Source organism: Vidua macroura, chromosome 6, assembly GCF_024509145.1.
Source record: "Vidua macroura isolate BioBank_ID:100142 chromosome 6, ASM2450914v1, whole genome shotgun sequence".
NCBI lineage: Eukaryota > Metazoa > Chordata > Aves > Passeriformes > Viduidae > Vidua > Vidua macroura.
Genome location: NC_071576.1, coordinates 42,218,093 through 42,231,085, shown reverse-complemented (window position 1 = coordinate 42,231,085; position 12,993 = coordinate 42,218,093). Strand labels below are relative to the sequence as shown.

Below are 12,993 nucleotides of genomic sequence, written 5' to 3'. Positions count from 1 at the left end.
AAGGTCAGATACACTACTCGCTTGATGGAAACAGAATATGGATGATTTATGTGCTGGCATTTTTCTCTCCCAAAATCAGAAAGATATTATTTATAGATCCAACTCCTCCACATAACCCAAAAAATAATAAGTCAGGTACTAATGGTAATTATAGCAAACTTCAAATATTAAGCAGTAACTGAGTTATTCCATGCATATAGTAATATAACTAGCTCTTTTCTCAGTCCTCCCTCAAATAGTAAAGATATGTTTGGTATCCTTACTCAGGCTTCAGCTTTTGTGTGAAATTCACATACATGAAAATAAAATAAAGTTTCAGTTCTATGTCATATTAGAAGTTTTTTCAGAATTATAATATCCATAAGCTAGCTGAATTCAGTCAAATAACACTTACTGGATCATTAACATTGACTTTCAGATTTATTCTACTGACTCAACAGGCTTTCTGGTGAGAAGGTCCTACTACATAGAAGATAAGCAACTGGAACCGGGTGCATTTAGCATCTGATCTTACTATCCCTGAAATCAGTGGCAAACACGAATGACCTGCAACGGGTGAAAGGCTGTGTGTGTAGCAATAATAAATAACCCAAACCTAGCAGTCTTTCAAAAATGCTGAAAAAGTCTCTGGGTTTTTTTGAGGAAGGTTGCAAGTGTGGTAGGAGATGAAGTTGCTTTCAAGTAACAATCTTTTTCTCAGTTGGTGAGCTTATTTTGTTCCTGTCTGATTCAGTGATGCTGCCGGTGTATTTTGGGTCTACAAACGTCTTATGAGAGTCTTTTTCCTTTTACTACTCAAAATCCAAAAAACCACAAGGTTGTTCCTTTTCCCAGAAGGATAAAAACATCATAGTCTAATATGTTTCCTTCACTGTTTTTTCAAAAAATTCCTGAAAAATTTCCTGCTGCTATTAAAGAATTTTTGAGTAAAAGGGAAGGTTTCTATAATTGAATGAAACAAATATATAGGTGTCAGGTGTATTAGAAGATACACAATTTTGGACATCCGATCAGAATTTAAGACCCAAACTCTGCTACAGCTACAGTATCCCTGTTGATACAAAGTGATACTGATGATAGAAATGTGCATATTTTCAAAATATGCATTTCTAACAGATGACTGCTGTCATCTGTCATGCAAAGATAATATATTTGCTGGCATTTGTGTGACTAAACAAAAAATATATCAAAACTGCAACACTCTCTAGGCTATGAGATGATCTCAAAGTTTGTTATCTTTAATACATCAATTAGGCTTTATCAACTAATAAACATAGAAGATAGTGTGATTAGTTTCTTAGAACATAACTTTAAAGCAATCTAGTTTGCAATATTTATAGGATAACATTCCATGCTACATGAAAAAGTAAATATCCTTATACTAAACAAAATAAAAAATGTAATTGCATTATCTGTTTTAGAAGCATATATGTCACATGTGTGACACATATTTTGTTAAAACACATATTTTGGTACCATCACAATAACTCATTTCTTAATCAAAAGTTAAAAGGCTATCATTAACTGTGGAGAGAACTGTTATCTATGTTACATTTTTCCTGCAGCACATTATATATGGTTGCCTTGAAACAGTATTGTTTGTATATTGCCTTCAACCTTGCCCAATCCTGAGTATGGAAGGATAACAGAACTCAAATATATGTACTGGCAAATGTTCACATAATAAACACGAAGAACAGATTGCTACAAGTTTGCTATATAGATTGTTTTAATTTCCAACAGACAAGGCCAGTTACAGAACTGTTGCTCTGTGTATGACTAACACTGGAAGAGACTAGTGGAAAAGCCAAATATTCACAATATTCAGTCATTTGGTGGAAGAGAAACATGGCTAAAGCCTAAGAGAAAAGGATTCTGACCCTAAACAAAGGAGAAGAGAAACATTGTAATTGAATAAACAGAACCAAATTTTGAGGAAAAAACAGTAAAACCAGACTGCTTTACCTAGACAAAGTGAAAAGCAATTGTAATATTTTCCTAAGTTAGTTGACAGTCACACCTTCCTTTTAAATAAAAATGAGGAAATAATAAAGAAAACAGTGGAACATAATATTCTTTCTATTTTATTTAGTTTTGCTGACAAGAATCTGTTTGCATATGGAAATAGTACTTGAATTCTCTTATAGCTTACTACTTTCAAAGGGGAATAAAACTTGCTGACAAATATACTTTTGACTGCACAGATCTAGGATCAAGCTCATTAATCAATTAATGAATTCAGTGGAGATCCTAAAACTCTCAGACTATATAAAATATATCATATATAATCTAACAGAATGTAAATTTTCTATTGTAATTGGAGCCCACAGTACATAATTTCCTGTTTATGTGATTTCACTGATTATTGTTCAATTTTTTTAATACAAAAAGCACTAAAATCAGATGCTTACAATCAAAATTAGAAGCTGACTGATACTGCCTCATTTATTAATTTTCTTTTTTTTTTTTTTCTGATGTTTACAGCTCTAGTGATATTTTTTTTTTTTTCCAGGTAATTTCTACTAGGTCATAGCAGCTTGGAAGAAGTAAAAGAAAAGATATTTTCCTTCCAGGAAAATCTGGATAAAACCACAGCACATGATTTTGGCACATGGATGTGTACCTGACTGTTCAATAAACTAATTTTTCCACAATATAATAATAACAACTGTTTCTGATAAAGATGGAACTGAATGGTGGAGTTTGTTGTTTACATTTGAAGGGAACCACATTCTCAAACCTTCTGTATGTTTATTGTATGTTCCTTGTGCAGTTGGGTAAATAGAACAAATTTAGAATTGTCGTACATTTGTACATATTTTCATCTTCCATGCTAATCAGCCATGAGTGAAAACAGCCTGCTGTTTAGAGAGACTTTCTATAATTTCTTCTTATGGAACTGAGTCACATATTGTCAAAGTTTCAGTTATGCAGAGACAAAACCAATTCCCCAAGCTGATCAAGAGGCATGCCCTCACTGCAAAGAGGCCTAATGGTATCCTGGGCTGCATCAGGCAAAGCATTGCCAACAGGTGGAGGGAGGTGATTCTTCCCCTCTGCACAGCCCCAGAGAGGTCAGACCTGGAGTGCTGTCTCCAGACATGCACTGCTCAGTACAAGAGAGACATGGACAGACTGGAGAGAGTCCAACAAGTCCAGCGTGAAGACAACAGACTGGAGCATTTTTCCTACGGGCAAAGGTTGGAAGAACTGAGACTGTTTAGCCTGGAAAAGAGGAGGCTCAGTGGAATCTTATTAATATCCACATGTACATGGAGGGAGGGTGCAAAGAGGCTGGAGCCAGTGGTGCCCAGTGACAGAACCAGAGGCAGTGGGCACATGCTGAAATACCAGAAATTCCCTTTGAATATCATTTAACATTTTTTACTATGACAGTAAGAGCACTGCCGCAGGTTGCCCAGGGAGGTTGTGGAGTCTTCCCCCCTTGGTAATATTCAGAAGCCATCTGGACATGGCACCAGGCAATTTGCTCCAGGTGAATCTGCTTGAGCAGTGGGGATGCACTACATGACCTTAGAAGGTCCCTTCCACCCTCAAGTATTCTATGATTCTGCAGTTTAACGGTCTGTAGAAGTATTTACATAAAAGGAAAATAAGAAACCTCACACTTAACTGGTAAAAATGTTTTTTTCTAAAGTGCTCTGAGTTTCTCTTATTCACTGTGGGCTTAGGAGAGTTATGTGCTTAGCATTCAACTCTGTACTAGCAGAGGTGTCTTTTGTTTTCTGAAATGAATTATGCCTTGATGAAAAAAATATGAGAAAGAAAAACTACTAACAGAAAAAAAAGTAAACATTTCCTAATTCAGCTCTTGGAACTGTGTTGCAATTCTGACCAGGACATATACATTTGAAGTGTTTTCATTCTATAACAGTTCTGAGAATAGTACCCAAATCCTGTGATTTTCTTATGCCACTAATTTCAGGCTTGGAATTTGGATTGAGAAGAATTCTCTCCTTTCCAGGACTGAGTGCCATTGACATTAAGCTGTTGTGAATTCATTCTATAGGGAGGAATAACTCCTTTGATTTCAATGGACCATCTCCAGATTAATGCAGGTGTAAATGAGAATAGAGCATTCTTCATTTTTTTTATCCATGCCCCATTTAATATGTATTTGGTTTTCTAAATCACACAATTATATAATCATTGAGATTGGAAAATGCTAGTAGAGTGAAAAAGGAGGAGTGTTTCTTTTAAATTGAATTTTTGAGAATGTAAAATTTAAGAATATAGACAACTAGACTTGGGCAGGAATGATCCATCTGTTTGGAAATAATATCTTTATAGTGTGACAGCCATTTTTTCCCTCAGTGAATATTAAATAGCAAAAATATGATACTTTGACACAGAGATGAATGTATCAGACATCCTAATTTCTTCTTCTGTGGAATTATTGTGACTGGAAAATACAATTTCCACATATTGAGAATTAAATGCTAACCATATATGCTTCAAAACTTTAATGAGAGACAACCTAGCAACCATATTTTCCTACCTTGTCCTTATGTTTAGCATACATTTAAAGTGAAACTCTGATACAGGGAAAATATTTACAATTTAACTTCTGAGTCAAAGAAAAGGTAACATTCAAGATCTCTAAATTTTCATCACAAAAAGCATAATGGTTTGTTTTAGCCATGCAAAGAACATTACAGCTTTCAATAAATTGGGAAGGAAAATAAATGTTGCATAGAAAGGGCCATTTGTCAAAATAGAGAAAATAAGAAAATTTTGAGGCATAAATAACATTTCCAAAGGGGATGACTTTAATTTTCAAGATCTCTTTTCAGGTACATATAAAATAAATTACTTCAGCTAAATATCTTTAGCATCTTCTATTTCTATGTCCAACATTGAGGAATCATTTTTACATGAGAAAACATTTTCACTTCATCCTCATTTGTCAATATGAACTCTGTACTTTCATAGTGATTTTTTTTTCTACTCCCTTGTCTTTTTTTTTTTTTTTTTCCCTAAATTACTAATGGCTCATCTTTGGCCACCATTAAACAACATAAGCTTTTTCTCTCTTTTTCCAGATTTGTCTAAATTCAGACGGATTCAAATGGAAATACTATAATGCATGATTTCTTACCGTTGGTGCTTGTGGGACTGCTGCTAGTGATGCGGACATCAAAAGTGATATAGCCAGGACTCCCTGGAATTGTATTTCCAGAGTCTTTGCATGATCTCAAGATGGACACTTTGCTTATCTCCACGCCTGCCCCTCTACCTGTAAAATGGAAATAATGCATGTTTTAAACAGGAAGGACTCACCTTTATTTAGGGAGAGTGAAGTCTTCCAGTAGTGTCCGTGCATGACCTGACCCTGTAATCACCTGGTGCACTACACCAGGCAAGGCAGATTGGAAAATATAAGGTAGCAAATAGGGTAAAAAAACCCCATCCCTCTAAATAATTATCATTCTTTTCTGTACCCTAGCAGTCAATACCTGATATTAAATAATTTAAGATCCCTGAGAGTGTTGTAATATAAATGTACATTGACAGATGTTGACTTAAACTAGATGGATGAAAAGTCAGGGAACAATTTAGGACCTAGAAATGAACAAAGGCAAGAAGAACTGTATTTATACTCACAAATGTTCTGAACTATGGTATAGATTACTTAAAAACTTACTTTTCAACCTTAATTTCTCTGGATTTTCTCATCAGGTGCTCAGCTCTCCCTTCTCTCTCCACATAAACATTTAAACTCTACATCATTTAAAGAGCATATGAAATACCTAATCATCTTTCAGTATCATCTTAGAGAGATGGAGAAACACTGCAAGACAATGATGAGCCTCTTGAAACTCTTCTGGAATTTACTGGATTACTGCCACTCCAGAACAGACCAGTAGTCTGTCTAGTTCACTGTAGTGTCATTTCTAAAAAGAATACAAAATTATTCCATAACAGATTGTTCCATAACTTTCACTTCATAAAGCCGTATAAGCAGAAGAATAGCCAAGACCAATTTTCATTGGATTTGCACTTAAGCCCTGGAAATGTTACAAGTGGAAAAGGTAACTCTATACTTTGAAGACAATGAGAGGAAATAGGTTTAATATGAATAAAATTCTCTGTCCCCATCAGGGCAGGATCCTTCAAAACGTTCTTAAAAAATCTGTGGTTAAGAACTTTTCTCATTCTTTATTTACCCCACGTTAGACATCCTAATTAGAAGAAATACTGTCAGTCACAAGTGGTGAATGTGATGGCAAGAATAATGATTATTTAAAGAGTATTTATTTTCTTAAAAAACATTTTATTTTATTATTCCAATTATTATTTTATTTTTATTGTATTAATAAGCAATATTTATTTTTTATTCAGTGATAATTTAGGCTAAGTTTTCCTACAAACTCTCTGAACTTCATTCCCAGGTGGAATGGTACAGTATTTAATCAATACTCACCTTACTGAAGCACATCTGATCTTCAAAGTCTAGGGAAGAGTTTCTTGTTAAAAGGATTACTTCTGGTGATGAACAGCATAAAACACCTGTAAGGGATGAAACACTGTTTTAAGAAGCTGCATATAATGATTATTATAAATTGGTTGAGTGTGGTAAAAAAACCAAACAAACCACAAGAGGTGATACACAGAAGTCTGGATTTGATCCAGAGTTATACTAAATGCTTTTTGGTTTTTTTTTTTTTTTTTTTTTTTTTTTTTTGAGAGATGTTTCTCTCTCCTTAAACTTTTCTTATAGCTTAGATTGAGATTGCATTTCCTTTAAATTGTATTTGCTTTAAACTCCTTTGTGCATGTTAGTGGAAGTATAAAATATGAAAAAATCTATAAGAGATAAGGAGCCCTACTGGCTTGAAAAATCACAGTAGTGGTAGTCTTTGAACAATAAGAAGGGCTAATATTAAGAAAATTAGAATAAGAGGCTGAAGACAAATTTCCAAAAGTTCTTCAAAACTTAATGGAAAATACATTTTGTAAAAATCAGGAGGCCAAGGGAAGTCATCTTTCACTTAAAATGTTTCAAGTGGGCCTTATTTTCAAAAGCAGCACAGCAATATTTGCTAAATCCAGCTCCAGTTAAAATGTGTTCTCCAAAGATGAGCCAACTAAAATGAGTCATCATTTTTGGAAAACACATTTAGTAACTCCATCCATGAAGGCATAGAATTGGAAGCAGGAATTAACCATCTATAATACTAAAGCACATACAGTACATTTTACTAGCATTTCTTTTCTGAAAGAGAAATTTAGAAGAAAATATTAGGTTCAAAGAAAAATTTTAATGCAATCTCTGAAAAAATTAAGGCTGCAAAGCTGTTTCAATTTCATATTAAAACCTGTCCCAAGAAATACGATAATTAAAGACAAATCAGTTTGTTTTTTTTATTTAATGCTCCTGCCCTCAATTTTTTTAGGAAAATAAATACAAACAAAATAGAAATCTATCACTTGATATTTATTGATATTAAAAGAAGCAATAAATATGTGGTTCCAAAGCAATCTTTTTTACATAGTTATTTCCCCTTAGCATTTTTTTCAAGAATTCACACATATATTGAAAATCAGAGAATAGTATGGAAATTGCTGTTTCTTTTCCTGCATGACTACTGCAGATAGAAGAATCAAAAATTGGTTTGTTTCTGCCTTTTTCTGAGATACATAACCTATGTACATAGATGTTTATAATGACAAATGGTAATGTTTAAATGCTTTAATGTTTAAATGTAATTGACATGGAGGTTTTATGGTCAGAAAGATTTAAGGAATAGATATTTATATAAAAGAACATTCAAAAATGTGTGACAAATAATTGACAAAATTTAGATATATATTTTAAAATAAACTAGATTTTAGATATTAGAAAGTATGTACTTTTAGAGAGATTGATGCAGATTGAACTCGATAGTTTAGGATTTTCTGTTCGCTTGTAGGCAGAGCAGCATTGGCATTGTTCCTATTAAATGAATGTGTTTAAGATCAGAAATTCTTATTGCTCACAGAACTTGCACTTGCTGAAATTCTTCAATGTAAAATTTTCTGAGCAATATCAGAGCATCACAAAACCTGACTTTATTCTACGAACAAAATCTCTAAGATATATTTTAAAAGGTGCTTAAACATGGATTTAGAAAATTCTGTGATTTACAGATTTTGTCTACATGTATTAATCAGCTAACTCCCACATGTCTTCATGTTTAGAAGCCTTCCAGAAAAGAATAGTATTTTTTTGTTTGCTAATATAACAGAAATTAATAGGTGCTAAATGTTTAAGGTCCATGTGTAACCTTTAAGGGGCAAGGAGTATATCTTACAGGTAGTCAGCATCATCCAGGTCAGTTTAATCATACCAATATTGATGACTATCCCATTTTTGGAAAGACTTAATTTCTATTCCTTATTTCTTTTGAGAGAAGAAAACGAGCAGCTTGTCACTATGGTATTAGGTGGGAGGCAGTGCATGGCAAGATATGAGTCAGTCATTAAGCCTGCTGGTCAGTTAAAAAAGCCCTAAAAACTCAAAACAAGCCTCAGCTTGTCATAATTGCTGGGGCAATTCTATGCAGAGAGAATATGCATTAGGCAATTTATTCACAGATGGGAATTTATTTCCAGAATATGCTAATACTAAGACAGGGAAAACATTTGACATACCTCTTCTGTACCTTGCTGCAAAAAACTTCAAATACCTGCATTTTACACATTCCCACTTTAGCAAACTGATTGATGTTTTCTCTGGGCTAGTTCTGTATTATACTCATGCCCATCCTTGGGATTTGCTTCTCTAAGGTATTTAAGTGGGATATTTATAGGGCAATCATGCTGATGAAGACCTTATATGCTAAGCTCTAGATTGACAAGAATTTCTGCTTTGGTTAAATGAGAGCAAGTATATAAATATATCTCAGCCCTTTGTCACAAAAGTGTGTGGGAGAGGCACATTAGGCAAGGTGCTAGAAGTGAGGGAAGCTCTAACTACTTGCAGCTATGACACATTATTATTCATTGCATGGCATGTCACTCAGACTGTCATAATGCACAGCAGACAGCATGCACGTTATCAGTGCTGAACAGCACTGAGAGGGGCTTCAGAAGCACAGGTCATTTGAGGAAAATACCTCTGTAACAATCCAGAGACAAGTTTGCCACTCTTTGTGAAATGGATCTGGCAACACAAGCAAGGGGATCATCAACTGGTTACTAACAATCAACAAAATTCATCCATTACAAATGGAGACATATCTAAAAGGGCTTCCTGTGGTGGAGACAGAATTCTGTATGCAAAGTAGCACTAAATATCCAATGAGATATATCAGTCGTGGAGAAAGTGATCTGAACAAAGAACAGGTCAAATGCTCAAATAGTTGCATTGGTACAAATGTCAGCACAGTGCTTTGCACTGAGGAAAAAAGGTTAATCAAGAGAAGGTAGAATCTGCAGAGTTAGAGAAAGCACAAATAGAAAAGCCTAAAATCATCCAGGACCAATGAAAAGAGCAAAGTAAGGAAATCAGATATAAGCATCAGGTTCAAATACATAAATACAGATACACAAAACAAATTATTCAATTAGACAAAGAAGGCAGTCTGAATTTCTTGAATATGAAATGACCAAGTTACAGATATAAAAAATCAAACTCAGTTTTTATGTATTTAAAAATTAACTTTTATGAACACAAATCTATGGTTTTTTTCTGACAAAAAATTGCTTCCTTGAATATTTGCAGACAATGAAATCACAATGTGCAAGTTTATTTTCCAGGCCCATCTTTAAAATTATTGCAATATTGAGATAATTTCCTCAATTTTTCTGCTTCTTTCTGCTTTCTTTCCCCACATACAGTAGCAGTCTCTGTTTAGGGATTTTGGTTTTGCTTGACTTTAAAGTCAGGCTTTAGCAGAAATTCAGAGCATCCTCAAACAGACTTACCAGGTCAGAAAATGTTACTGTAGTGATATTGCAACCAACCCTGTGTGAGACTTTCAGGCAGCTAGTGTCAGCACTTCCAAACCTAATCTATACTTCACTCATGACATTTATTTTAGAATACATTTGATAATATGATAAAAATCACGCAGTAATTTTCCTTGTTAGATGGTGAGTTTGAGTAGTAATGACTGAGGTGCAGAGCATTTCCTAGGATACTACTAAGAGGAACTAATGATCATGCTCCTCTATCAAGAATGTCAATTTTTTAGTTACATTACAGTATTTATATATCTATAAAACCTTGTAAACATATTACCTTTCAATGAACAAAACACCCACACATTAAGTTGTATTGATGCAGGTCTTTTCATCGCAGTGTGTCTACAATTCATGTATAGGAATCATCTCACAGACCCACAAAACGTACCAGCCTCAAAACCTCTGCAAGGTGTTTTGCAGCAGTACCACACAGAATTTTCACATCAAGAGCAATTCAATTTCTTCCAAAATTTTAGTAGGTAAAAGACAATAATGTCACCATCATGTCACCATCACTTTTTAGCATTATTCCAAAGACAATGATGTCAAAGGACCTGAACAAAACTTTCTAACTTGATCAGGAGTTTAATGGTCTAAGCATTACAAAACATGTTCCTTATTGTGTGACAATTTCCTAACTCACTGAACAATTTGAGAACAGTAAGCATGCAATTTAGAACAACATGGCTGAGGGCAAAGGTGATATGGGAAGGTCAGGATGAATATAAAAATGAAAACTAGAAAGGATTTATGTATTCATATCTTCATTAAAAAGTCAATTTCTTTCAATAAGCACTGCACCATATATAATTAATTTTTCATAAGGTTCAGAATTGTTATCTGACAGCTTCTGCCAAATTTTTTATAAAAACTACCTCATCTTTACACTTTTTATTGAACAAACAAGGAAGCTAAATAAAGAGAGGAAATATACTGTTGCAGAATGTGATGCTCTTCCTAGAACATTCTTGGTTTGAGTTTTGTTGGTGTTCTCTTTTGGTTTGTTTTGTAGGTTTTGTTTGTTCCATTAATATTTACAAGGGACAAATTAAATTACAGAGTCATAATTTTGGCAGAGAAGTGGTCATCCAGTCCAGTGTCCTGCTTAAAATATATGTGATTAGAGCAAGTATCTCAAGGCACATCCAGCAGAGACAGACAGCACCTACAAGAGCCCACAATCTCTCTGGCATATTTTACCTGCTTTTTAACCACCCCAGAGTTTTAGGGCTTTTTCCTCTATTATTAATATGAAAACTGGAAGCTACAGTGAGAGAGGAATTGCTGAGCAATGTTGCCTATGCTGTCCTGGGAACTGAATTCACCATTGCAATGCTGGTAATCAATGTCTATTGAATGGGAACCTACTGTATGATCTCAGAGGAATATGTAGCACCCACTCTGCTAATCTATGCACTAGAAATGTTTCACAAGGAACAAAATATTATACTTTCAAATGTAAAATGAAAATATTGAAAAGGCAACCTTAAAACCAGAACAATGAGATCAAGGAATTAAGAATGAAGAGAGATCACCTGTATCTCCAGTACCTCAACAAGTTTATCAGCTAAAGAAGTGATGATCTTTATGCAAAATTGTCAGCAGGGAATTGTGGGGCATTTGGTTTGATTCTCTGAGTTTTATTGATATTCTGCTGTTCCTTGTGATACTTCGGTGTCCTGGACATATTCACTGTTGAAAATAAAGTTAGAAGGAATTATCCAACATAAAAATGTTAATCTCAAATCCCAGTCTTTCAAATACACAAAGTATAACTGTTACAGTGTAACTTTTACCCAATTGTAAAGTAGCTGTATTTTCCATTTCCACTATTATTGGATATGGCATATGTTTCTGAGTTATTAGAAGTCAGACTAAAAAGACATTTCATGAAAGATAAAATGTGGCAAATTTTAAAATCTGGATAAAAAGTATATAAAGGTTTTCTAATACACTTATATGTTAGCTTAAAGTAAAATATTTAATTTAAATAAAATTACATAAAATACAAGATTTAGTCATAGGTGATTTCAGGATATGAATATACTAAGAAAGAGATTTACTGAGATTCTAAAAAGATCCTGCTTTTGAATGATACTTAAAAAAACTGTGAACTCATAAGATAGTTTATGGTCAAACATGGTACATGTCCATTGAAATGGGAGGCCAAACGTGTACCAAGGATTTATTCTCAGACATTTCTAATGATTACCAACCATTTCCTACTGGATCTGCTTAAACAAATATACACAATATTCAGCTGTATGCTGAACACAATGACACAATGACTTTGTCAGAATTACCTTCATAAGAAAAGCTGAATTGCAGAGCCAAAGGTTGGACTTCAATGAGCCCTGTGGGTCCCTTCTAACTCAGAATATTCTATGATTCTATATTATTTGTCCACCTATATAAAGTGACAGCTATTCTTGTTTTATAATACATACATATGTGTATATCCATACACTTATTTTGTCTGCCCCATACAAGCAGAGTAAAAATAATTTTGTGTGCAAATATAGCTGTAAATATTAACCTAGAGAAGATAACTTGGAGATACTGGTAAAATGTAACAGGTATCATATGAGGATAGAGAAAACTAAATTATCAGAATACATGAAAAATCAACTAGGGATCAGCATATAAGTCAATTTTTTTTCTGACAACTGTCATTCTTATGCCAAAGTTCAGACAAGCAATGGAGATGTCTCACTACCAGTCTTCCTCTGCTGCCTGCCAGCACTATCAAAGCATCAAGGCCTCTGAAACAAAACCAACTGATTAAAAAACTAGAGCAAAAGGAGATGAAATTATTTCCTTATTATCTCATTACCTGTTTACAACAAGTGTGTGTTGTAAAGGAGATTTATGTAACACAGTTTCATTAAGGAACTTACCCTGTACAGATTTCGATAAAAGGGAAACTGATGCAGCAGAATGCACTTCTGGCTATGGATACCCCTTTCTTCATGTATATAAGATATGACAGCAGACTTGTGAAAGACTATCTGGGAGATTGCAGAG

The 12,993-nt window shown here is 34.1% G+C and overlaps 1 long non-coding RNA gene across 1 annotated transcript in view; it reads right to left on the bottom strand.

The window, feature by feature from the left end:
- Positions 1 to 5,791: 5,791 nt before the first annotated feature.
- The window catches only part of LOC128809170 (uncharacterized), a 393,346-nt gene continuing 386,144 nt past the window's right edge, over positions 5,792 to 12,993 (bottom strand). Inside the window, exons 3-4 of the long non-coding RNA XR_008437641.1 lie at positions 6,446 to 6,531; positions 5,792 to 5,915 (exon numbers count right to left, since the gene is read on the bottom strand). This is a non-coding gene — a long non-coding RNA (uncharacterized LOC128809170). The remainder of the gene's footprint in view (positions 5,916 to 6,445; positions 6,532 to 12,993) is intronic.